Source organism: Cebus imitator, unplaced genomic scaffold (genome assembly GCF_001604975.1).
Source record: "Cebus imitator isolate Cc_AM_T3 unplaced genomic scaffold, Cebus_imitator-1.0 Scaffold413, whole genome shotgun sequence".
In the NCBI taxonomy this organism is placed as follows: Eukaryota; Metazoa; Chordata; class Mammalia; order Primates; family Cebidae; genus Cebus; species Cebus imitator.
This window is the reverse complement of record NW_016107728.1, coordinates 1351402-1376842: the sequence shown is the minus strand read 5'-3', so window position 1 is coordinate 1376842 and position 25441 is coordinate 1351402. Positions and strand designations below refer to the sequence as shown.

The 25441-nt window shown below is 41.1% G+C and overlaps 1 protein-coding gene and 1 long non-coding RNA gene across 3 annotated transcripts in view; one reads left to right on the top strand and one right to left on the bottom strand.

Moving 5' to 3' along the window:
- The window catches only part of FYN (FYN proto-oncogene, Src family tyrosine kinase), a 217153-nt gene extending 212005 nt beyond the window's left edge, over nucleotides 1-5148 (bottom strand). The window contains exon 1 of one of the 2 annotated variants that reach the window (XM_017509250.2): nucleotides 4665-5148. The gene's annotated coding sequence lies outside the window, so the exon portion shown is untranslated. The remainder of the gene's footprint in view (nucleotides 1-4664) is intronic. The other variant, XM_017509255.2, reaches the window with a different exon arrangement.
- Nucleotides 5149-5326: 178 nt separating this feature from the next.
- On the top strand, nucleotides 5327-24739 carry LOC119468333. The gene is made up of 2 exons (XR_005196996.1): nucleotides 5327-5387; nucleotides 22404-24739. It is a non-coding gene; the product is annotated as an uncharacterized LOC119468333 (long non-coding RNA).
- Nucleotides 24740-25441: the final 702 nt, after the last annotated feature.

The following is a 25441-nucleotide window of genomic DNA, read 5'->3' as shown; positions in this document are numbered from 1 at the left end:
TGCTCTTGTTACCCAGGCTAGAGTGCAATGGCGTGATCTCGGCTCACTGCAACCTCCATCTCCTGGGTTCAGGCAATTCTCCTGCCTCAGCCTCCCGAGTAGCTGGGACTACAGACATGCGTCACCATGCCCAGCTAATTTTTGTATTTTTAGTAGAGACAGGGTTTCACCATGTTGACCAGGATGGTCTGGATCTCTCGACCTCGTGATCCACCTGTCTCGGCCTCCCAAAGTGCTGGGATTACAGGCATGAGCCACCGCGTCCAGCCAAAAGTCTTAATTTCTAAAGCATCTCAGTCATTCTCCCTCATGGCACACACTTAACATATTTCAATACCATCATTACATCTATGTGTAGTATTTCAACTATTACCTAGTGGCTGAGGGCAAAGGCTTTGGAACCAAACTAATTGGACCTGAATCCTGACTCTACCACTTAGTAGCTGTATAATCTTGAATTAGTTATTTAACAAGCTATTGAAGCTTGCTTCCCGTCTATAAAAATGGAGATTATAAGTGAAACCACTTTATATTAAGATTGGAGCTTAAACAGTACTTGGCACATAGCAAATGCTCAATAAATGTTAGTAATTATTAATTATTTTTATCTCTTCTAGTAGATCATGAACTTCTGAAAAGCAAGGACAGCAGAAGTATTTATTTACAGGACCTCATGTCCCCAGTGACTTGCACAAAGTAACACACTAGGCTAATGTTTGCAGAACAGATGAATATAATGAAGTATTCATAGCAAAAAAGTACATTAACAATTATGATGGCTGGTATGAACAGAATTGCTCCAACAATTTGGAAGCCTGTGGAGAACAGGGACTACCCAGAATACTAGAAGATCCCCCTGCTCCTGGAGATTTGGAAGCTCACTTAACCTCCATGGAATATGCAAGACTCACGGACAAAGAGTCAGGGCAGCAGAGTGACAAAGGAGACCCGTGTAGTCCTGAAGAGCTGGCTGGCTGAGCCTCTTGCCTTTCCCTTAAGAAGCTGCAAGACCTTGGGGCAGGAGTTTCACCTCTCAGGCTGATTAATTTCCTCTTTTTATTAACAGGGAGTAGGACTGTGATTACCTTTTTTTCTTTTAGAGATAGGGTCTCACTCTGTGGCCCAGGCTGGAGAATAGTGGTATGACCTCAGCTCACTGCAGTCTCTACCTCCCAGGCTCAAGCAACTCTCCCACCTCAGCCTCTTGAGTAGCTGAGACTACACATGCGTGTCATCATGCCCAGCTAATTTTTAAAAGATTTTTTTGTAGAGACAAGGTCTCACTAAGTCACCCAGGCTGGTCACAAACTCCTGGGCTAAAGTGATCCACCTGCCTCAGCCTCCAAAGTGCTGGGATTACAGGCATAAGCCACAACATCCAGAAGAAATGTGATTTCTAAGGACCCTCCTAGACACTTTGGGAGTCTACAGAATCACCAGATGAAAAATTAAGCCAACAAAGGTGCTTCTGGAGTAAAAGAACCACAAGAAAGTCAACATAGGAAGCATCAGATAATTGTATTACATGAGATTATTGGGTATTGGCAACATTTGAAACATAAAATTTGAAACATGACAAAAAGCAAGATTTCTGAAACATGCTTAGTATGAAAAGATCTGAACTTGTAAAATCAAAAGGAAAGCAATGACGGGTGTCCTCTCTAGGTTTCCATTTAATTCCCATTAGCCCATAAGTTTCTTGAATGTGCCTTGATAAGTGGCAGTGTTTGGCAAAGCTGTTCAATAAAAATACAATTATTCTGTATTTTTTTTCTGAGCATATAAAAATACATTTATTCTGTATCATTTTTCTGAGAGCATGGCTAAACTACATTTCCCAGGCTCCCTTGCAATTAAATGTGGCCGTATAACTAGACCTCAAGTAAAGAATGTGAGAGGAAGGGGTGGTGTCATTTCCAGGCTAAGGTATCTTAAAAGTGGGTGTGCCCCATCTACTCTCTCTTTTGCCCCTTCTGTAAGCTGAAACAGGTTACAATGGCAAGCTATGGGATGGTGGAGCTATAAGATAGCAGTATGGGAGCCAGAATCACTGCATGGAGGAAAGCCATCTTCCGACCAGAAACATGAATTTTACACTATTATATGAGCAAGAATAAACCGTCTATTGCTTTTGAGTCATTATATATTTGCAGGCCTATTTGTTACAACTGCTAACATTGGCCTAATGGATACAGGTGTTGAGCATGTACCAATGAGCTAACTCACATTTGTTGATTGTTAAATGAAACAGAATACCCATTAAGGTAAAACTCTGTAGAAAACAAGAAAAATAAGATGAGGTTCCTCTTATCAATGTGCTGACCAACTAATCGTGGAAATAGACTCATGCCAAACATAATGCCTGCTGCCAAAGTTTGAAACCAAAACATGATGATTTGTTTGGGAAGGAGAAGATGGAAATGGCCTCACAGAGGAGATGACATTTGAGCTGGGCCCCGAAGGTTAAAAAGGACTTCAAGCAAGTCAGACGGAGTTGGAGATTGCAGACCCAGGAGAAGGCAGAGTGTGCATTTGCTCACATTCAACCTTATCATTAAGTCTCTCAAACTTGGTCAACAGACTGCGAGTTTATGTGCACTCGATTTCCTTCCTGGGTCTGGCATCAAACAAATGACTCTTTGTTTATACAGTACACTCATGAACCCTATTGCTTTTTTAAATGTAAAAAGTTTCATGATGAATGTTCTTAAAACACGCATAAGTGAATATTTAATGAATCATAACTCTTTTCTAATAAAATTACTGAAGAATAATCTTGATACAGTTGTTACTTACAATAGTCGGCGAACCATATACTCTTAGGGAAGAACGGTTCAACTTAATTAAGTTTTGACAATATCGATTAAGTGTGTAATAGTCACTGGCTTACAAAACGGAACAATAAGCCTCCAGATTTACATGAACATTTCCTCTGTAAAAGGAACATTAGACGTTTAGACTTCAGTCAAGATTTTCTACAGCCCCAGTTCATAGGCAAGTGGCCCTAAAATCTCAGATAGCTAAACCACTTCCTCTAAAAGTCTATGAGTCCCTTTATCTGAACACAGGGTACCCATGGAGCAGGGACTGGGGAAGAAGACAGTACAAAGAGTGGAAAGTATTGCAGCTGCTTGGGTGGTGAGAAAGGAAGTGAGCGTCCCAAGGCTACCTTGAAGCAGACAAGAGACAGTCTAAAGTGGTCTTCCAAATGCTAACTCTAGACTGTTTTATCCATGTCCCCAGGTATTTACTTCAATGAAAGGGCAAAACAACATCACTGGGCAGACAGGATTTCATTTCAAAAGACTTCAGCACGGTGCCCTGTTAGACTTGAGAGAAGAAGCAACTCAGGCGGCCTCCCTCTTGTCAAATACCAACTGAATTCTGATTCAGAAACAAAATTCTTGTGACCCTCTCCCCACACCAATTTACCCCAGCTCTTAGTGCTTGTTCCCAAAATGAGAGGGGAAAGGACAAGGAGGTGGGGAGGCTACCTTAAAGTAAAGAAACTCTTAAGACTGCTGGAATAATTGTCCCCTTAAATCTAAGAAACACTGCAGCTGCCAGTCAACACTACCGGTCTGTGAACACAGCAAAATGCCGGCACCTGCCACCCGGCATCTGGGAGTTCTTTTATTTTTTGGTAAATGTGGCAGGAAAGACACAGAGAGATCAACTGCTTCATGGGAAAGAAAGGGAAGCCCCAGGGAAGAGAGACCAGAAGCATCGTGCCTATCCTAGGGTACTTTGTGTGTCTCCTCTCTATGCACTGAAAGGGCTCTTTGTGTCACACTCACACACACACACACACCCGGCGAGTCTGTGTGATTTATTGGGGGAAGGAGGGGCAAGAAGGGTGATTTTTTTATCCCTTCTCCCAGAGAGTCCCAGCACATCTCTGCCTGGGCCCAAGCTCGATGGCCTCTTTCTGGCCCAGTCCCCTCCGCCTGTGGCCGCAGAGATAAGAGAGGGGAGGAGCCCAAACAAAAACAGCCCTGGATCTAGGGAAGTAGAGAGGAAATCCAGCGAGGGAGCCGGAAAGGAAGGAGAAAGGAGCTTGAGGGAGCAGAGGGGTGGGGGACAGAGGAAGAGGACGGAAGGCTCCAGCACAGGGGAAAGGGGAAGGGTGGGTGGGTGGTGGCACAGGAAGAGTGAAGGGGCGGATGGGGGAAGTGCAAGGGAGGTGCCAGAAATAGGCAGGAGGATGGGTTGGAGAAGGCGACCGCCGCCGAGGGAGGAGGCCGAGAGGTGGAGGAGTGGGGCAGGGGTTGGGTGGGGAGGGAAGCAGCACGGGGCATCAATTATTAAGTGATTACATCATCCCTGACATTAAAACAACACACACAGAGCCGGTCCCCGCGGGGGGCCCCGAAAGGAGGGCGGGGGCGGAGTCTGGGCCAGCCTCGCCCCCAAGCCAATTCCTATTTTCACCCGGCGCCCGCTTGCGGGCGAGGAAATGGGGCCCCCATCCCCGCGCTGCCTCGGGGCCGCACCCCGCAGGGGCGTCCTCCGGTGCAGCCGCGGGAAGACCGCGAGCGCCGACTCCCTGGCAGCCCCGCGGCGCAGGGCCTCGCGGCGGGGGCGGCGTGCGCGGGGGCGCCCGCGGCCGGGCGTCTCCGCAGCATCCCCGCGGCCTCCCGCAGCGCATCCCGCCGCCTGCTTACCTGCGCGGCGCTCAGGCTCCGGAGCCCATTCACATGGTCCTCTCCCCGCCCTCCTCCGGCGCGACCGAGGCGGCTCCGGGAGCTCCCCGGCGGGCACAGGAGCCGGTGGGCCTTCCGAGAGCACCGAGGGGGCGGCGCCGGGGTGTCCCCGGCCCGGCGGCCAGATCCCTCCCAGGCGCGGGCGGCGGCCGCCGGGCGGTGCGGAGCGGGCGGCGGCTTTGTGTGCGCACGGGCGGTCCTCGGTGCGCGGGGAGAAGCGCGGCGCGCCGGGGCGGGAGAGGACGCGCTGCTTGTAGGGCAACCTTGCCCCTGCTCTGGCCGCCGGCTGGCGGGAGGGTCTCGAAGGTCTTCGGCTCGCGGCGACCCCTCCTCCTCGCCCGCGGCAGCCCCCTCCTCGCCGGCTCCGCTCCTGACAGATGGCGCAACTGCAACGACGCGCCGCCGCCACCACCGCGGCTGCTCGCTGCTACTCTCGCTGATGCTCGGCCCCTCCAGCTCCGGAGGGGAGCGAGGAGGAGGCGGGGCGCGCCCCGAGAGTGGCAGGCCCCGCTACCCTATCAAAGAGCCCCTTGGGAGCTGCGGGCCGCAACCATTGGCGCCTGGGGCGTGGGAGGGACGGCAGTGGGTGGGGCCGCAGAGTGGGTTGAGCGTTACTGTGGCAGCGGGCATCCCAGGGTGCGTGCGGTGCAGGGTGTGCAAGAGGATGCGAGGTTGGAGGAGGAGGTCTGTGTGTTTTTAAGGATTGTATGGAGTTTTGAGGTGGCGGGGTAGGACGGGAGAAAGAGCGGAGTGTGTGAACCGCAGTTTCTGCTTTGCGGAAGGTTGCAGCTGCTGCTGAAGATTGGCACCTGCCATTCCCCCAAAACCATGGGAACCTGCCTCGAGACAGGACTGTCATGCCTTTCTGGTGTCTTTTCATCTGAGGGTGAGAGGATGAAATGGAAAATTGTTTGGGCGGTGATAGCAGCGTTTTCTTCAATCAAACTGAAGAGAATACTGAGCAAAGCAGAATCCTATCACTGAAACGTGGAAACGCACAACAAATAACAATGAGGAGGAAAAGGCAATTGGGATCATATTATCAGTCCCCTATTTCTGGGGACACTAATTTATATTTCTTTTCTAGCAAAAGTCTGGAGGAAGTATTACTGAAATGGGGGGAGGGGCCAAGCGGTGACTAAGTAACTCGAAATCACGGAGATTTGTTCGTTTATTTCCCCCAGAACAATCTTGTTTAATTGTAGCCATTGGTTGTCTTTGGTTTCTCATGACATTCAAACTTCTCATGTTTTTCCCCCTTCACTGAACCTGAGCTTTGGCTCAGATTTTCCTTGATAAAATAAGTGCCAGCTTGGTGTACAGTTGGGAGTGCGTCGGTCTTTATTTCCTACCCAGCTTTTCTATGGCAGGATGTAACTTCATAAAAAGAAACACTTTGGCTTCCTGATTTTCTTTATAGGCAATTCCTGTTTACTGAAAGTTCTGCTTTAAGGCATACTTAGAATCGCTCTCCTTAATGATTTTGGCAAGAACCCTACCTTTCCCCCTTAGCTAAATCTAATGTTCTAAGAAATAAGTGAATCAGCTTCTGCTTCTGTGCTCAAAATCTATAATATTGCCTTTCTAGCCCACTACTTGTTTTTATTGTAGTTTCAAAAATCAGTCCCTTTTGTTGACTTTTTTCTTTTTGTACACAGTACTTTTTAAGAAAAGTTGCTAATATTTATTAAATGGTCGGCATCCTATGGAGGAGGAAACAGAAAAATAGAAGTTAAGTAACTAATTCAAGGTGATAGTATAGGGTGGTTGCTGTATTTTTTTTTTCCTTAAACAAAATGACAAATTAAACCATGTTTAAATTGTGCCTGGTAATTCCATAATCCCAAGCAATGGAACCATAGCTAGGACTAAGATGTTTCCATACAAGAGAAAGCCAGTTTCATTTAGCCAAGAACTGCTTATCTCAAGAGCAGGGGCTCTTGGTCCTCAGGGCTAGCCCACAATGGCTGTTCTGGGTTTATTCGGCTTGGGATGCAGAGGCAGTTGTGTAGAGCAATGGTTCTCAAACTTTGAAGTGTATCGGAAATAACTGAAGGGGCTTGCTTAAACATGGATTGCTGTGTTTAACCCCCAGAGGTTCTAATTTAGGGGGTTTGGGATGGTACCCAAGAATTTGCATGTTTAACAAGTTCCCAGGTGATGCTGATACAGCTGATCTGGAGACAACACTTTGAGAACCACAGTTCTAGAGTTGGGCTATCCAAGGTAGCCACTAGCCACACGACTATTAAGTACTTGAAATGTACTTCAGTACTGGAAATGTGGCTACTGCAAATGAGGATGTTCTGTAAATGTAAAAGATGTATTAGATTTTTAAGATCAAGCATGAAAAATGGAATGTAAAATATCTCATTTTAATATTGATTACAGGTTAAAATGATAGTCTAAATGTACTGTGCTAAACAAAACATATTATTAGAATTAATTGAATTGTTTCTTTCACTTTTTAAATGTGTCTACTAGAAAATTTTAAATAACCTATGTGGCTTGAATTATATCTCTATCAGGCAGCACTGGTCTGGAGTTGTTTCTGATTCCAGCTCCACAGTGCACTGTTGGGAGCGCCTTGATGAAGCAAGTCACTTATCCTGTTTGAACCTTAGTGTCTTCATACATAATAGGAGAAAAATAGTAAAACTGATCTCAAACTATTCCTGACAGACTAAGTCTCATATGCTCTCATAGAAACCACTCTTAGGCTGTAGACTGCCTTGAAATTTCATGTTTAAATCAATCTATCTTATGCTAAATCTGGAAATCTGGAGTAGGTGGGGTAAGTCCTCTCTCTCTCTCTCTATCTGCTTCTTCAAGAGGAGTCACTTCTTAGTGTCTGCAACTCTAATAGCTTCTTGATCTAATTAGTGGACAAAAAGAAGAGACAATATGATTAAAATGACCGATTAACCTGCTCCCATCAAGACTTCATCCTGTTTTTTGTAATTCTTTCCTTACCTACTTTTTTTTTTTATCTGTTGCCCGTCTTAAATGTAGCTTTAAATGGATTTGGACTCCTCAGGAGGATTTGCTAATGGTCTGAACAAGTATATAGATCACTGCAAAAGATTTGGATACTGTTGCCCGTTTTGATCTATTCTGCCGTTCTCTACCAAGAACTTGATTGATGATCCGCGACCCTGTCCCTGGCTTCGCAAGGTAAGTGATATTGTCTTCCACAACCACCAGTTTTATTTTCTTATGAGTAGCTTCTATTATACAAATTAGAATATAGTCATTGCTCTAGAACTTCTCTTTGATTTTATTGATATTGCTTACATATTTTTTGTTTTTCTACTTCTTTTACCTTAAAGTTTCCTCTTTCTAGTCTGGCTTTCTTTAACCTGTCTTATCTGAATCTTATCTCTTGCTTTTAAAGTAACTTTTAAAAAATTTTTAATTTTATTATCTAAAACATTTTCTTGTCTTATTATTTCATTTTAGTTTTAATCTTCTCTTAAATGTCAACTTAACAGCAACACATATGGCAAGGGCAAAAACCCTTGATATAGAGTTTTTACAAATCAACAAGAAAATAAAGATGAACATTCGAATTGAAAAATATATGCAAAGAAAACAAAACCCTAAATGGCCAGCAAATGTGATAGGAGGTTCAACTTCATTTATAATCAAAGCAAGGCAAAGACATAGTTTATTCTAACTACCTAGTTGGCCATGTAGGAAAATGGATACCCATACCCTACTGGTGGGATTGTTAATTGGTACAATATTGCTGGAAGGCAATTTAATAGCATTTGTGAAAAGCCTTTTAAAAAATGTATTCATTTGACTTAGCAATTTTACTTCTGGGAAAGAATGGAACATGTTTGCAAATACACACACACACACACACACACACACACGGTGGGAATAATTGGAACATTGTTTACAATAGTGAAACACTGAGAAAAGTTCATTAATAAGGGATTTGATATGTAAATTATAACAGAATATTATATAGCCATAAAATTATGACATTGCCATTTATTTATTTATGTGGAAAGATTTTCACAACAAATTAAGATTAAGAAGAGATAATAAATTAGTATTGTGTTTGTATGTGTACATATGTATGTTTATATATATGTGTGCATATTAATACACATATATTTCCATTATTTTTCAAATTATATATATAATATGTAAATTTTCTTAGAAAGGAATACATACACAAAAATTTTAATGGTCATTTTCTCCAAGTAATCATATTATAGGTCATTGTTTTTTATTTTTTATCTTTTTCTTAATTTCCTCAGCTTTTTACATGGGGCATTAATTATGTTATTAGAAAAAACAATAAAAACTTATTTTAAACTTGTGTCTTTTTTTGCTACTTTAATTCCTTTTTTTCTTCCTCTTCCTCCTATCTGCTGTTTTTCCTCCCTTTTGAAGCAACATTGCCTCCAGGGTGGTATTCAGGAACCAAGACTAGGACCAGAGGGAGACCTTCTGCTTCCATCCACCCACAGCTGTCCTTCTTCTTTCTGATGGGTCTTCTGGGACTTGCAAGAATGGTTCTTATAAAACTTAGTTTTGAGGCTAGGCATGGTGGCTCATGCCTGTAATCCCTGTCCTTTGGGAGGCTGAGGCCAGAGGATTGCTTGAGCCCAGGAGTTTGAGACCAACCTAGACAGCATAGCAAGACCCCATCTCTACAAAAAAATTCAAAAATTGCCAGGTGTGGTGGCATAAACCTGTGTTCCCATCTACTTGGGAGGCTAAGCTGGGAAGATTGCTTGAGCGTGGAAGGTCAAATCTGCAGTGAGCTCTAATTGCACTTCTGTACTCCAGCCTGGTTGACAGAGTGAGACCCTGTCTCAAAACAAAACAAAATGAAACAAACAAACAAACAAACAAGAAACCCTTCACTCTGAGAGTGGGATATCGCTAGTAAAATGACCCCAGAGCTAACCTGTCTATACTTGGCATATCTGGTTCACTATTTACCTCTTGCTTCTGATGCCTCATATCAAGTCCTTATATAAAGAGCCACATATTTTTATATCCAGAATCTTTAGGGCATAACCAATGGATTTAGGGCATTTTGGGCCCATAGCTTGCCATAAGCCAGCAGGAGATGGTCCTGGAAAAATCTCACGTAGGCAGGACATTCCGTAAAACACCCCAGCCTGAACTCAGAAAGGAGGTCAGGTGATGTTAAACCCGGTTTTGGAAGGAAGAGAACTGCTGCTCTTCTGAAGCTGAGATTCTGGCCCTATTTTTCTACCATTGTCTCTCTTGTTAAATTGTGTCCACACTGGACAGCTGGTCCTCCTGGCAGGCCACAGCAGAGCCCTCTTGGCATATAGCTTTCCAGCTCCCTTCTCTCTTAGAAAGATGGAGAGTGGACTACTAGACAGGAGTTATTAGGAACATGGCTTTATAGCTCAGGTTCACTGGATCTCTGTTGGATGCTCTCAATGTGTCAGGGTCAGTACTTAGGCAAGCCAGGCATGTTGGGGAGGAAGAGAGGCCTCTGTCCTAACCAGACCACAGGGAGGGTGAATGGGGCGGTGATGACTGAAGATGTACTTTTTTGATTCTTTGCCCAACTCCCCAAGGGAGGCTTGGATTATTAGCTTGTGAAGTTCAAGTGTCTGAGAATGGGTCTCAGTCAACCTCGAGGGTCTAGATGGAAACCCTTCCAATTTCATAGAGTTATCTTCCAACACACCTCCTGCAGGGACCCTGTAGGAGCCTAACAAGGGAGGCTGTTCTGTTGTAAGATGGTCTGTCCCTTTCTTCTGCATACTAACTACCCATACCTCTCACTCTGGTCCTTTCTCTACTCCTCACTATCCTCTATTTCCAAGCTCTACTCAGTGCAATGATGGTATTTGAGAATCCTCCTGTGTGGTGGAGACAATAGTACGCCCCACCCTAGTACAGAAGCCTTTGGACTCCCCTGTTTGCAGGAACAGGTTGGTTAGGCCTGATCTTCTTCAGGTGAACTGACCCCTACTTGACACTCCACAGGAGACACTCAAGAGTGGCACTGTGAGGCCAGCAGATGCTTTTTATTTTGTTTTGTTTTTATCTGATAGAGGTCCTAGAGTGTGTCCTCAATGATTCATTTATTTTCCTGGTCATAGCTTCTTATAATCCTAAAAAAAAAGATAATGTCTCAGCTTTCTAATTAGTTTAGTGATCTACATATGTGTGAAATGTGGACTTTATGACATTTATCTTGCTACTTTCACGAATTCAAATATTCTATCTGTTAGGTTGTCAAGGTAAAAAGTGAACTGAAGGAACAGGAAGTTATTGTATCAGTCAAGGTTCTTGGTTGCAAGCATCAAAAACCTATGTCTGACTGGGAGTGGTGGCTCATGCCTGTAATCCCAGCACTTTGGGAAGATGAGGCAGGGGGATCACTTGAGCCTAGGAGTTCAAGACCAGCCTGAGCAATATGATGAAACCCCATCTCTACAAAAAGTACAAAATTAGCCAGACAAGGTGGTGTGAGGCTGTAGTCCCAGCTATGCGGGAGGCTGAGGTGGGAGGATCACCTAGGCCTGGAAGGTTGAGGCTGCAGTGACCTGTGATTGCACCACTGCACACCAGCCTGGGCAACAGGGTAAGACCTTGTTTCAAAAACAAAACAAAATGACAACAACAATCACAAAATACGAAAACCAAAACAAAGAAAACCCTACTGTGTCTAATTTAAGCAGAAATGAATTTATTAGGAAGCTATTGGGTGGCTCATAGAATCAATTGGAAGAGTCTAGAACCAGGCTCAAAAAAAGAAAAAAAAAGAGGGAATCAGGAATCACTACCCAGGGGCACAACTGAGAGCTGGACACCTCTGCTGGTGTCCTCATCCTATCAGAGACTTGCCACTGCTGAGGGGCAACACCACTAGATGTAGATTCCAAGCTGTCTCTTTATCCTTGTGTCACTTGCTGGAGATTCAGATTCCTAGGTGGTAGCATCAAATACACTGACCATACCCCAGCTGCCAGGGTGGGAGAGAGTTGGGGGACAGGAAGCAGAGGAGGGGCAGGGAAATTTGTATTTTTTCAGCCTCTGTGAGAAATGGTCAGGCTTTGCCCTACCCAACTCAGATAATAGGACTCTCCCCCCTTCAAAAAAAGGGAGATGAGATGCTGGGCTAGAATTTAAAAATGACAAATGCCCATTGCAATTGGTCATCCCAATTCTCTCTGAACCTCAGTGATCCATGATTGAGTGTCCCGATTCATTTAACAGGAATTTCTCCCTTTCCAGCCTGTTCCCTGGCAGGAGAATGACAGGCTATGCCCACGCTTACATTCCCTCAGCAAGGTACACAATATTTGTTGAACATAATGTTTAACATGAATGATCTTTTAACTTTCATTTATTCTACATTTCCCAAGGGAGAGTTAATTGTCTCTGAGAGTGAATGCCAGTATTTACGACATGTCATGTAGGGATGTGAAGCTTCTCAGGAATGGAAAGATTGATGGGTTTTTTATGCTTTCTCCTACCTTGAGAATCTGCATAAGAGGTTCTGTCAGTCTTCCTTTCTTCCTGTTTATTATCCTTCCTTATGTAGGAAACACTGTGTGGCTATCCAGCTCACCATGATTCCTCTTTTCTGGGAATAGCTTCTATTACCCAGGAGTGGGCTCCTGGAGGCTATGTCTATATGAAGTGACCTGTAGTACCCCATCCTAGCTGATATGGTTTGGCTGTGTCCCCACCCAAATAACATCTTGAATTGTAGTTTGTGTAATCCCCACATGTTGTGGGAGAGACCGGTGAGGGGTAATTGAATCCTGAGGGCAGTTATTTTCATGCTATTTTTGTGATAGGGAGTAAGTTCTCATGAGATCTGATAGTTTTATAAGGGGGTTAGCCCTTACTTGATTCTTGTTCTCTCTCTTGCCTCCTTGTGAAGAAGGATGTATTTGCTTCTCCTTCCACCATGATTCTAAGTTTCCTGAGGCCTCCCCAGCCCTGTGGAACTGTGAGTCAATTAAACCTCTTTCCCTTGTAAATTACCAAGTCTTGGATATGTCTTTATTAGCAGTGTGAGAATGGACTAATACACTAGCTATAGCCAAATGATCAGGGATAGATACTTATCCCTGAATGAGCCAAGTATTATTTACCAAGAATTTGAAAAATGGGTAAGAGAGATACAGAGCTAGGTATATTAACCAGCTAAACCAATTGATAAACTAAAACCATCTGCTGTAACAAAAAATCCCCAAATCGCAATGGCTTTAAATAACAAAGATTTGGGTTTATTACACTGACCATACCTCTAAATTCACAGTCCATTTGGGTTTTGATGGACACTTATTCCCAAAGTGATTCAGGGACCTAGGCTCCCTTTAACTGAGATTTTATTGGATTCTATTTAAATGACTGGGAAACAAGGAAAGAAAGAGAATTGCATGGCAGATTTTAGGGGTCAGGTCTAAACATGTCATATATCATTTTGGATCACATTCTCTTGCCCAGAACTAATCACATAGCCACACCTGTAGGCATGGGAGCTGGGAAATGTAATCTAGTGGTGTTCCCAGGACGAAAAGGAAATGGCTTTAGCAAGTATCTAGCCTGTGTGCCACATTGAGAGATGGTAAAAATTGAGCAGTGCTCTGGGGAAACAATACATAGATACACATTTTACATAGATACAAAAAATGTTTTACATAGATATAAAAAAGAAAACTTTAAGATAATATTAAAACTTGGAGATAATATCAGCTATCCTTGTCTAAATTTCATTTTCGCTATTGCTTTACTGATTTGGACAGCATTACATTTTTGTTTGTGTTATAACTTCGCAGTCCTCATCAAGTCAGACACTAGGAGGGCAAGAGATATTTTTGCCAGGGTACATGTCAAAAAGCACTAATTTTAAGTTAGCATCTATCCGTTGATAATATGTGAAGGGCAAAACTTCTTTATTGAGGAATCTTAGATGCAATTTTTGTTGCTTATAAATGTTAACGTTTCATCCTCATGGGTATACTTTGAAAATCCCTTAGTCCACTTTGCTCTTCACCACTCCCTATTGTCTCCAGATTTGTGGAAACAGATTCTGGGTCAGCTATACTGAAGTGGAAGATGAGAGGAAATAAACACTTTCTACTAAGTCTAAAAAAGAATTGAGTCTATTTTAAGGCACTATTTATTGCAAATCTCTCCATTTATTTAACTAATTGTCTATTGATGGATGTATGACATGTTTCCAGTCTTTTGTAATTATAAAAATGCTCAAATTCTTGTCCTGAAACATCATTTTGTACATTTATATACATATGTATCTGGTTACCTTGAACATAAGAACACATGTATTGGCTAGAATTAGGACATCTGTGTGAGTTCATTTTGAATATTTTCAAATTTTATAATATATAATCTATGTTTATGTATGTTTTATCTATATAAATATATGTATTTTTACATAGATATATTTTGTATATATATGAAAATATCTGGGACTGGCTGTCTGAACCAAAAAGAGCAGAAACAGTTACTTGGGATGTGTGAATTTGGCAAGTACAGGTATGGAAACTCAAATCTCTGTTACATATTAGAGGTTTAATTTTTCTAGCTTGCAAATCAACGTCAGTCACTCAATGGCAGACAGAAAAGATTTCAAATAGACTTAAATTATTCATGAGCTTATAGAAATCAAACTCATTTTATGCCAAGAGAATCAAATTTACTAAGTATGGTTTGTTGAAAAATCAGAAAATATTTCATACAGAAGCAAAACTGAAATTTATTTCAACCTGCATTTAATTTATCATTTATTTTAATGAATTTTTCCCCAAAGTCTTTCTGTCTCTCAATAAAAAGAGAAACATTCCATTTCTATTCAAAATTGATATTAGACAAAGATATCCTTTTCACCACTAATACTTAACATTGTTCTGAAAATTCTAGTAAATGCAATAAGACAAAAAGAAGAAACTATAAATATAAGTGACTAAAAGGTGACAAAATTCTATTGTTTTCTATTAATGTAATTGTCTACCTGGAAAGACCAAGAGAATCAATTGAAACACTATTAAAACTAATAAATGAATTCAACATGGAGCCAATTGGCAATGATCTTGAGACTGGGTTCTAAAAACAGAGAGGTGAGAGTTGTCCATAGTCAAAATCACCTTTGAAAATTACCCCAACTGCCCCTGAAGTACTGTATGCATGGGGGTTTTATATGCAACTGTAGATGCTATTTCTGTATAGATATATAGAACATATAGTAATTTGCAGCATGTAAGAGTATATACATAAAACAACTTAACAATACTAATTTTTGCATACCAAAAACTTGTGTTTGAATCTACTATTATTTGTATATATGGGAAATGCCACAGACAAAAAGAATCAATAAATTTCTTATGTATCTAGTTAGAAATTATAACTTTTAAAAGCTCTTTGGTTACAATGGCAACCAAAAATAAGTAGGGGCAACATCTTTGCTTGGGCTCTCCTGGCAGTGGACCCTGAGACAAAGATGAGTGTTACAGTTATTTGTTGAAAAGTGAACCCAGAAAACCCAGTCTGGGAATGAGGGTAGGAAAAGAAGAAAGTCCACAGATGGCATATTATGAAGCCAGTACTCACTCCTGGGGGTAAATAGAGTGCCACCTCACTGAGTTCCCTCTGGGAGATACCATGAGTATATATCACAGTCATTCTAGAAGAAGGCAGAGGAAGCCGAGTGTTCACTCACTTTATTAGTCAGTGTTCTCCACAGAAACAGGACACATATATGTATATGATTTACTACAAGAAATTGATTGGCTCATGAGATTATGGAGGCTGAGAAATTCCATGACCTACTATCTGCAAACTGGAGACCCAGGAAAGCTAGTGATGTAGTTCTGAAAACAAGAGGGCTCATAGTATAAATCCCAGTCAAGGGCAGGAGAAGACTGATGTCCCAGCTCAGCAGTCAGGAAGAGAGAGTGAATATCCTTTTCCTCCATCATTTTGTTCTATTCAGGCCCTCAAGGGATTGGATAACGCCCTTCTACGTTAGAGAGGGCAATCTGCTTTACTCAGTCAATGAATTCAAATGCTAATTTCACCTCAAACACCCTTACAGACACACAGATACAGAGCTAGGTATAATAATGTTTAAACTGGGTACCCTATGTCCCTGTCAAGCTAACAGATGAAATTAACAATCATACCCACATAATTCCCCATTGTTATTGACTAAAGGCTATTTCTAGGTACATAAACTCCAGATTTCCAGCTTACCCTGCTAACAGGCCAAGTGTGTGCCTATGGCCAGAAAAGATCTCTGATAGAGTGCAGGGATGCTTTGGGAGCGGTTCCTGGCAAGTGGGAGGGTATTTGGTAAGTCAGTTGCTGGCAGAGTCTACCATGTTAACCCAAAAAGAATAGGACCTACATGTAGAAACGACACATTTTTACTGAGAATCATAAATAATAAAGATTTAAATGGAGAGATGGACCATGTTCCTGGGAGAAAAGACTTAATAATGTTAAGATTTCAATTTCCCCAAATTAAAATATAAATCAAATTCAATTCCAATTAGAATTCTACTGGGTCTTTTTTTTCTTTTAAGTTTATCTGGAAGGAAAAAATGAATAAGAACAGATAAAAAAATTTTTTTGAAAACTTGGATATAGTCAGTGTTACCCTTGAGAATTCTTTAAATAATGAGAGGTTATTGCCCTTACCAGATAATAAAATAGAGTGGTACTGGTGCACAGACAAGTAAAGACAAGCACAGACATCCTAAAGATTGCAAGAGCATATCCAAATGTTTAAAAGTGTGTAATATATATTACATGTGACATTTCATATAAGCCATGAATGAAAGGAATATTGAATAAATATTGTTGGCGTAAGTTAAACCTTACATTGTGTCATATAGTAGAACAGATTCTATATGAATTTAAGATTGAAATGCAAATAAAACAAAAATATTAAGCTACCAAACAGAATAAAATTAGGGTGAATACCTGTGGACTCTTAGAATGGAAAAGTCCTGCCTAAGCTTGACATCCAAGATAAAACCTGAGAGGTAAGAAATGTTAGAATTGAACACATAAGAGTGAAAGAATCTATAGACCCAAACAAAACAGAGTAAAAGACAAGAGGGAAATGATTCATATACTTAATACATACAGTGCTTGAAATTATTGAAAATCAGCAAGAAAATATTAAAACACCAATAAAATTTTTAAACTGGGCAAAGTATTCATTATTTAATTAGTATTTCCTGAGAGCCTGTTTTATGGAAGGCATTGCGCTAGGCACTAAGTACATGCTGGTAAGTAAAATGACTGCTGTCCCAGATTTAGAGTCTAATAGGCAAGACATAGCTGGTAAGAAACAAATATAGCTGTAATTACAAACTGTCATAAGTACTATGAGGGGATCAAATAAAGTAGAGTAACGGAGAATCCAGAGAGGAAGTACTTTGATAGCGTGGTCAAGAAAGGCCTAAGCCCTTCAGGATGAGAAGGAGCATGCCAGGTAAGAGGGTGGGAAGTGAGAAGAGCATTCCAGTAAGAGAAATCAGCATGTGCAAAGGCCTTGGGATGGAAAATGCTTAGTGATACAAGAAAGAAAGGAGGCCCAGGTGGACAGGGAGAGGGGAAGCAGACTGGTAAGAAATGAGCTTGAAAAGATGCATAAGGGTCAAGTTATGCAGAGCTTTCTAGGCCATGATAACTAGTTTGAAACTTTGTAAATTATGTGAATCCAATGAAGGGCTTTAAGCAGAAAAATAACCTGATCAAATTTTACATTTAAAAAAATGTTCTGTTTATGCTACATGGATAACAGATTGGAAGGATGTAAGTATGAACAGGGTGGTCAGATGGGAAATTGTGCTGGGTTCTAGACTAGTCTAGGTGGCATTGACTGTGACTGAGGTTTGTAGAGGGAGAGGAGCAGGTGGGTCAAGATATATTTTGAATGTAAAACCTCAAACCATAAAAACCCTGGGAGACAACCTAGGCAATACCATTCTGGACATAGGAATGGGCATTCAAGATGAAGATGCCAAAAGCAATTGCAACAAAAGCAAAATCCGACAAATGGGATCTATTTAAAGAGCTTCTGCGCAGCAAAAGAAACTGTCAACAGAGTAAACAACCTACAGAATGGGAGAAAAATTTTGTTATCTATGTACCTGACAAGGATTTAATATCTAGCATCGATAATGAACTCGAATTTACAAGAAAAAAAAAACCAACCCCATTAAAAAGTGGGCAAAGGACATGAACAAACACTTTTAAAAAGAAGACATACATGCAGTCAACAAGCATGTGGTAAAAAAAAAAAAACCCCACATCACTGATCATTAGAGAAACGCAAATTAAAATTGCAATGAGATACCATCTCATACCAGTCAGAATGGCTATTACTAGAAAATCAAAAAATAGCAGATTGGCGAGGTTGTGGAGAAAAAGGAATGTTTAGACATTGTTGGTGGGAGTGTAAATTAGTTCAACCATTGTGGAAAACAGTGTGATGATTCTTCAAAGATCTAAAAACAGAACTACGATTTGACCCAGCAATCCCATTACTGAGTATGTACCCAAAAGAATATAAATTATTCTATCATAAAGACACCTGAACGTTTATGTTCACTTTGACACTATTCACAATAGCAAAGACATGGAATCAATCTAAATGTCCATCAATGGTAGACTAAATAAAGAAAATGTGGTACATATACACCATACAATACTATACAGACATGAAGAAGAATGAGATCATGTTCTTTGCATGAACGTGGATGGAACTAGAGGCTATAATCCTTAACAAACTAATGCAGGAACAGAAAACCAAATACTGCATGTTCCCACTTATAAGGGAAAGCTGAATGATGAGAACACGTGGACACATAGAGGAAAGCAACACACACTGGGGCCTATCAGAAGGTGTGGGGTCAGAAGAAGGAGAGGATCAGGAAAAATAACTAATGGGTACTAGGCTTAATACTTGGATGATGAAACAATCTGTACAACAGACCCCTGTGACACAGTTTACCTATGTAACAAATCTGCACATCTACTCCTGAACTTAACATGAAAGTTTAAAAACAGATATATTTTGGAAAGAGAAACAATAGGACTTGTTTGTGAGTGGGAAAGGAAGGTGTGAGGGGGCAACCAAGAATGACCCTCAGGTTTCTGACCTAAGCAGCTCCGAAAATGGTGATGACATTTTCTGTGACAGGGAGGTCTGGGAGAAAAGCAGAGAGCGCTGAGGTTTGTGTTAGAACATGTTAAATTTGAGATTCCTGAGATACATTCAAGTAGAGATGTTATTGTCCGTTGAATGTATGAGTCTGGAGCCTACGTAGCGGGGGGAAGTTCGGGTTGGAGTTATAAATAGGGTAATTAATATCTGTGGTAACTAAAGCCATGGGAAACAAATGAGCTCACTTAGAAAGAGGACCTAGGACTGGGTCATGAGAGGTCAGGTAGAGGAGAAGACTAAGAAAGAACAGATGGAGAGGCAAAGAGAAAACCAGCCAGATGTGGTATCTGAGAAGGCATGAGGAGAGAGTTTTTGAGAGGAAATGGTAAATGTTGTCAAATATTACCCAAAGATCCAGGGAAATGCGATTAGAAAAATGATCCTGGGATTTCATGAAGTAGAGTCATTGGTGATTGGTGGGGGAGTGGGCTAAGACATCAAGGAATGGTGAGGAAGTGGCCACAGAGAGTGCATGACCTTTTTAAGAGGTTTAGTTCTGAAGGAGTACTGCAATAGGCATGGCTCCAGACCAACACACAATAGTCCACAAACAGATGAAAAAGCACTTCACCACATGGAAGAGCAAATTAAAGCAGAAAAGGGGAATCTATTTTATTATTTTATTTTATTTTATTGATATGGGGTCTCGCTTTGTCGCCCAGGCTGGAGTGCAGTGTCGTGATCTTGGCACTTCTGCCTCCCAAGTTCAAGTGATTCTCCTGCCTCAGCCTCCCGAGTAGCTGGGACTACAGGTGCCCGCCACCACACCCGGCTAAATTTTGCATTTTTAGTAGAGACAGGGTTTCACCATGTTGGCCAGCCTGGTGTTGATCTCTTGACCTCGTGATCTGCCCACTTTGGCCTCTCAAAGTGCTGGAATTGCAGGTATGAGCCACCGTGCCCGGCCAATCTTTTTTAAAACGATCTATCAAATTGGCAAAATACTCGATATTTTCAAAGTGGTGGAGGGATATCCTCTCCCCAAACTACTATGAAGAAATTATAAATTTGTATAACATTTTTGGAAACTTAGCTTTATATTAACTATTTTGACTCAGCAATTTCATTCCTAAGAACACATCTGAGGAAACAATCATGGATGTGTGCAAAAATGGCTGTATTTATTTGTCTCAGTATCATGTATGATAGTGAAATATTGGAAAACAACGGTGATAGCCAGCAATGAGAGACTGGCTAAGTTATAAAACAAACGGGACTTATGATTCTCATATAACAAGAATTCTAGAGATAGGCAGTTGCTGGCATTGGTTCGTCTTCTCAGTGGGGTCATCAAAGACCTAGGATCTTTTTATCCTTCTGCCTTCCCACCCAGCATGTTGGCTGTTCATCTAAAGACTCATCCCCTCATGGTTGCAATGTGGCTGCCACAGCCACAAGCTGCTCAGCATGAAAAGGCCAGAAGTGGCAAAGGGTTGGCCCAAGGACAGCTGGGCAAAAAGAGACCTTCTCCTTTACACACCTCTAGCTTTTTACCAGAAGCAGAATTCCTCAGCCAACTTCCTCTTAAGTCTCATCAGAAAGAATGAAAGAACAAGATCGTGTGAGCATTTCTACGTGGACTAGAGGTCAGAACCATTTTTCTTGATATCAAAGGTTCTCTGACAAATGTCTGAACAAAATGAGGGATCTGTTGGATAAGCCACTGTAGAGGTTGCCAGTCTCCATCTCATGACACCGGAGCCCGTGTGCCTTCCCCCTCCCACGACACCTCTGCTCTGATGCCTGTCCCTGAATGCCTCTGTCTGTGCTCTTTTATTATCTCTCAGCATTTCTGACAGGTACTCTGCAGACAGGCTCTCTGCTTCTCTATTCTAGACAAATCTATGCGCCCATTAGTTCAAAGAAAAAAAACCAAACTGTTCTATCTTCTCTTTTGCCCCCAGAGTTCCAAACACCAAAAAAGCCAGTAAACCCTAAATGTTTGATGAGTGTTTCTGGTTTGCAGCCAAGCTATTAACATTTCAATACAACTTGAAGTTTATTGAAATTTGTGTATTAGTCATACTCATCTATACAATGAATCTATCTATCTCTACGACCTTTAAAGAAAAAGCCAATAAATCCAAATTATATATTAAATGCCTTCATATGTTGCCAGAGCCCACACTGGAATAAAGAAAAATATACACCTATTTTGTTGTTGTTGTTGTTTTGCAGTGGAGTCTCGCTCTGTCACCTAGGCTGGAGTGCAGTGGCATGATCTTTGCTCACTGCAACCTCTGCCTCACAGGTTAAGCAATCCTCATGCCTCAGCCCTCTGAGCAGCTGGGATTATAGGTGTGAGCGATCATGCCCGGCTAGTTTTTGTATTTTTAGTAGAGATGGGGTTTCACCACGTTGGCCAGGCTGGTCTCAAACTCCTGACCTCAAGTGAACCGCTGCTTCGGCCTCCCAAGGTGCTGGGATTACAGGTGTGAGCCACTGCGCCCAGCCCCACCTATTTTTCCTGAGGCATCTTTAGGCTAATTCTTCTTATAGTTCAATTTTTTTGTTTGTTTGTTTTTGTTTTTTGCAATGCATATACCCCTATGAGTTCATAACTCAGAGAAAAGTTACTGAGGACACTGCCGTGGTTCAATCAATCTATAGATTTCAATATTTCTGGGAAAGTATTGCCAGAATGTAAGACCAGGCAATACTACTATGGAAAATATTTGATTTTTAAAAATTACTAGAAAGTTCTTCCTTTGTGCAGGATTTGGCTACCTGAAAAGCCCAGAGTAAATGAAATTACTTCAGAAATAAGGTTTTGCAGATGATTACATCATATTTACTACAACTAGCAGAGTAACCAGGTTTAGTCTTGGGATTCTTGTTAACGAGAAGCCATACATGAATTTGATTATTAATTCATTTGGGATTTCTCCTCTCCTTATCTTCTATCTTACAATGCCCAATATCTTAATTTTTTCCAGCCTCCTAGTCTTGGAGTTCTGCCTACATTTCTGGTAAATCTTTTAAGACTCAGCATTGCTCCAGGATTTATTCTTTTGAAATCTATTAAGAGGGTTTCCTCTTCGCTAACCCCATGGTGTGTGTTCTTTCTTTCTTTGTGTTCCCATAGCTATTTTCACTGTGTCTTTCAAGTAGCACAATGCAGTGATGAAGAGAGGGAAACTGGCTGAGAATTTTGAAGATTGGAAAATTGGGTCGATGCCAAAAAGTAGGAGTCTATGTTCCCTTTTTGCTCATTGACTTGTTCAGGTCACTGAGGACTGGAAAGGCTGAAGCTGAAACAGATAGGAGGGTTATCTTTTGTCAACAGAAGCAAGCAAAGGCATAGGTTTGCACATTTAAAGCAGTTTGTAGCTATGTAATATGATGAAAGAGAGCTCTCTCAGATAGCGGATCCGTGAAAACTGATACGTGGGGAAACAGCAGATCATTGTGAGAATTTTAAAAAAGATTCTTCTTATTATTTTAAGACAAACTCTGATTCCTCCTCATTTACTTTCTAGTTCATAGTTTTCTACTTCAAGTCTATCCTCTCTTGTCTTCAGAAAAGAGGATTTCGGCTTTCTGTTTAACTGGATACTCATTAAGTCTCAGCCAGCAGCAGCAGGATGCCTTCCCCATCCAAGGAGGAAGGGCTCCAGCCGGGAAAAGGACAGAGCTTCTAGAGAGAAGCCTGGAGGCGGTCAGAGATGGACCTCAGCAGGGGCTGCACTTTTCAAAGCTGCTTTTCCCTTTTGGAGGAGAAAGAGGAGGATCAGAGGGCTGAAGTTCCCTCTGAGCACTTCTAACACCTACTTTGGACTTTATCCCTACCAAATAAGACTATAATGTGCAGTTGGCATGCCCATATTAGTTAATTCAATTGGAAAAGAGGTAAAAAAAAAAAAAAAAAAAGACCTACTTACTCACTCACAAGATTTAGAAACAAAGCCCAGGACTGTGGCAGCATAGGGACCAAGTGATCATAACTGCCATCGTCTTCCTTTCAAATGAAATGTAATCATATTTTTGCTCACACATGCTCAGGGAATTTCTGGCAAGATATCCAATTAACTACTGTCAACGATTACCTCTGGGGAGGGGTCCTAGGCCAATGACAGGCTGAAGGGAATTTTATCTTTTTCCTAATACCCTCTGTTCTGTTAGAGCTTTTAATAAAATCTGTATGTCATTTTTATTTTTAAAAACTAACAATTCAGCTTTTAAGCTATTGAATGTTCTAATTTTTAAAATGAACTACTTTGTTACTTAACATAAAGATAAGCGAGATCAACAGAAAGGTGTAAAAGAAATATTTTTTTCTAGAGTTTCTGCTCCCCTATTCCAAGACTCAAAGGCCAGACGTGTTCATTCAGATAGAAAGATGGACAATGTGATGGTGGCTGCTTAGAAACAGGAGAATTTGAATTTGAACACAGTGTTACAAACCTGGATGCATTTTATTAGATTTCTTCCTTTTCTTTTCCTGTTGCTGGTTTTTCCTAATTTTCTTTTGATTAGCAGTATGGCTTTCCTACAACAAAGAGGAGTTTCAGGCCTTGCTTTCCAGAATCCCATTGTTTCCCCCAGTTCCTGAGGCAGCCATCTCACAGGACTGCATGAATGGTTTTGGTGAGATTTCTTCTCTCTGTTTCAATTTCTGCACGTAAATTGAAAACTAAAAAGCACCTGGGTTAGACTGAACAAAGGCTTGGAATAGATGCATCCCCTTCCATTTGTAGCCCTGAATAAAAGTCATGGCTTAAAAGAAGGAATGGGAGAGAAGAGGGAGAGAAGGAGAGAAGAGAAACAAAATGAATGGGCATAGTCTCATTTTACAATTAAATAAGGACACTTTAATGGCTATAAGGATATTCTCTAGATGATAGAGCAACACCACAAGTATTTCTTGATTTCTACAGTTAAAGTGCTGCTTGGAGGGAATCTATTTCTTTTGCAAAATTATATAAGAGTTTGTAGGCCCATGAGGAGTATCCCATTTAAAGGACTCTAATTAGGAATATTTTTGTAAAACTCATTTCATTGATTATCTCCTTTCTTTTACATCCCTTCAGCCTTTTACATTCCATTAGTTCTTCCTTCTTATCAAACAGACTTATTTATGACATATTCATCCTGAAAATAAGAAAGAAAACCCTCTCATGTTTCCTCTAGCTACTGCCCTCTCTCCTTCCCTTCACAGCTAAGTCCCTTCAAAAGGATGGTCTCCCCTAGGTCACCAACCTATTTTGGAAAAGATTTGGGAATATGGAAAAGAAATAAGAAGACAAGTGTAGAGGCATGAAGGCCCTTGTCATTTTTTTGCCCAAATGATCTTCCTGCCTCTACACCTGTCCTCTTAACTTCTTTTCTATATTCCCAAACAAGTCTAAAATGCAAATGTGATTATGTCACTTGTTCATTTAAAAATCTCTATTCCCTGTTGCTTGTGGGACAAATCCAAATTCCTCAGCAGGACACACTACACTAGGTACTAGAAAATATACTGGGTACTCATAGCAGACTGTGCTCTGTCATTCACAAACATCCATACCAGCCACGTTGTTTGTACTGTGCATTTATAAATATAATGGATTCCCAGAGCATGTTGGCTGTTCTCAGGCCTTTGTACCTTTGCATAAGCTCTTCCCTTTTCCTGAAATATTCTTCCTCCTTTCAACTGCATTTTCTTTAAGACCTAGCTCAATGTCATGTTGACCAGAAAGCTTTTGCTGAACTACCAGTGTGGGTGAGGTATTCTCCTGTGACGTATCCTCTCATGTAGTACTCACTGCATGAGGTATGCTCCTGTATACTACAGGCACTCAATAAGTGTTTATTAAACGAATTAACTAATGAATGATGACTATAATCTCTTCATTTATTTTAGAATTATTGATTTTTTTTATTTTAACTTTTATTTTAGGCTCAGGGGTACATGTGCGGGTTTGTTATACAGGTAAATTGCATGTCATGGGGTTTGGTGTACAGATTATTTTTTTCACCCAGATAGTAAGCATAGTACCTGCCAAGTAGGTTTTCAGTCCTCATCCTCCTCTTACCTGAATCACAGACTTAGAATCATAGACCCAAAAAAGACTTTTATTGAATCCCTAATCTACAAAGGAAGAAAACAAAACGAGTAAGTAGATCTGTTGAGTCCTATTTCTTTTCTCCTTTTCATGTTTTCTGAAATCTGTATTTTCATATTTCTCATTTGATTCATAAGGTATCTTTGTTATGAAGTTTTCACTAGAAAGTGACTGAAGTTTTACAGAGTATTAATCTGCTGACTCTTGGAGAGATGCACAGTATCCTTATTGCTCATCTAGGCTCAGCTCATTAGCACTTACTATAAATGTACATCATACTCTACCAGTATTTAGTATGCACCTATATTTGGTGACATTGCCATTTAAAAACTATTGCTCCTTAAGAAACAGAAGGTAGTAGCTTTTTTCCCAGGTAGAGGTTTGGTTCTTTCTTTTTTCTTTTTAGTCTCCTTCTAATTATCACCATCATCACCTAGAGAATTGAACCAATGAACAAAGAGGATGCTGAC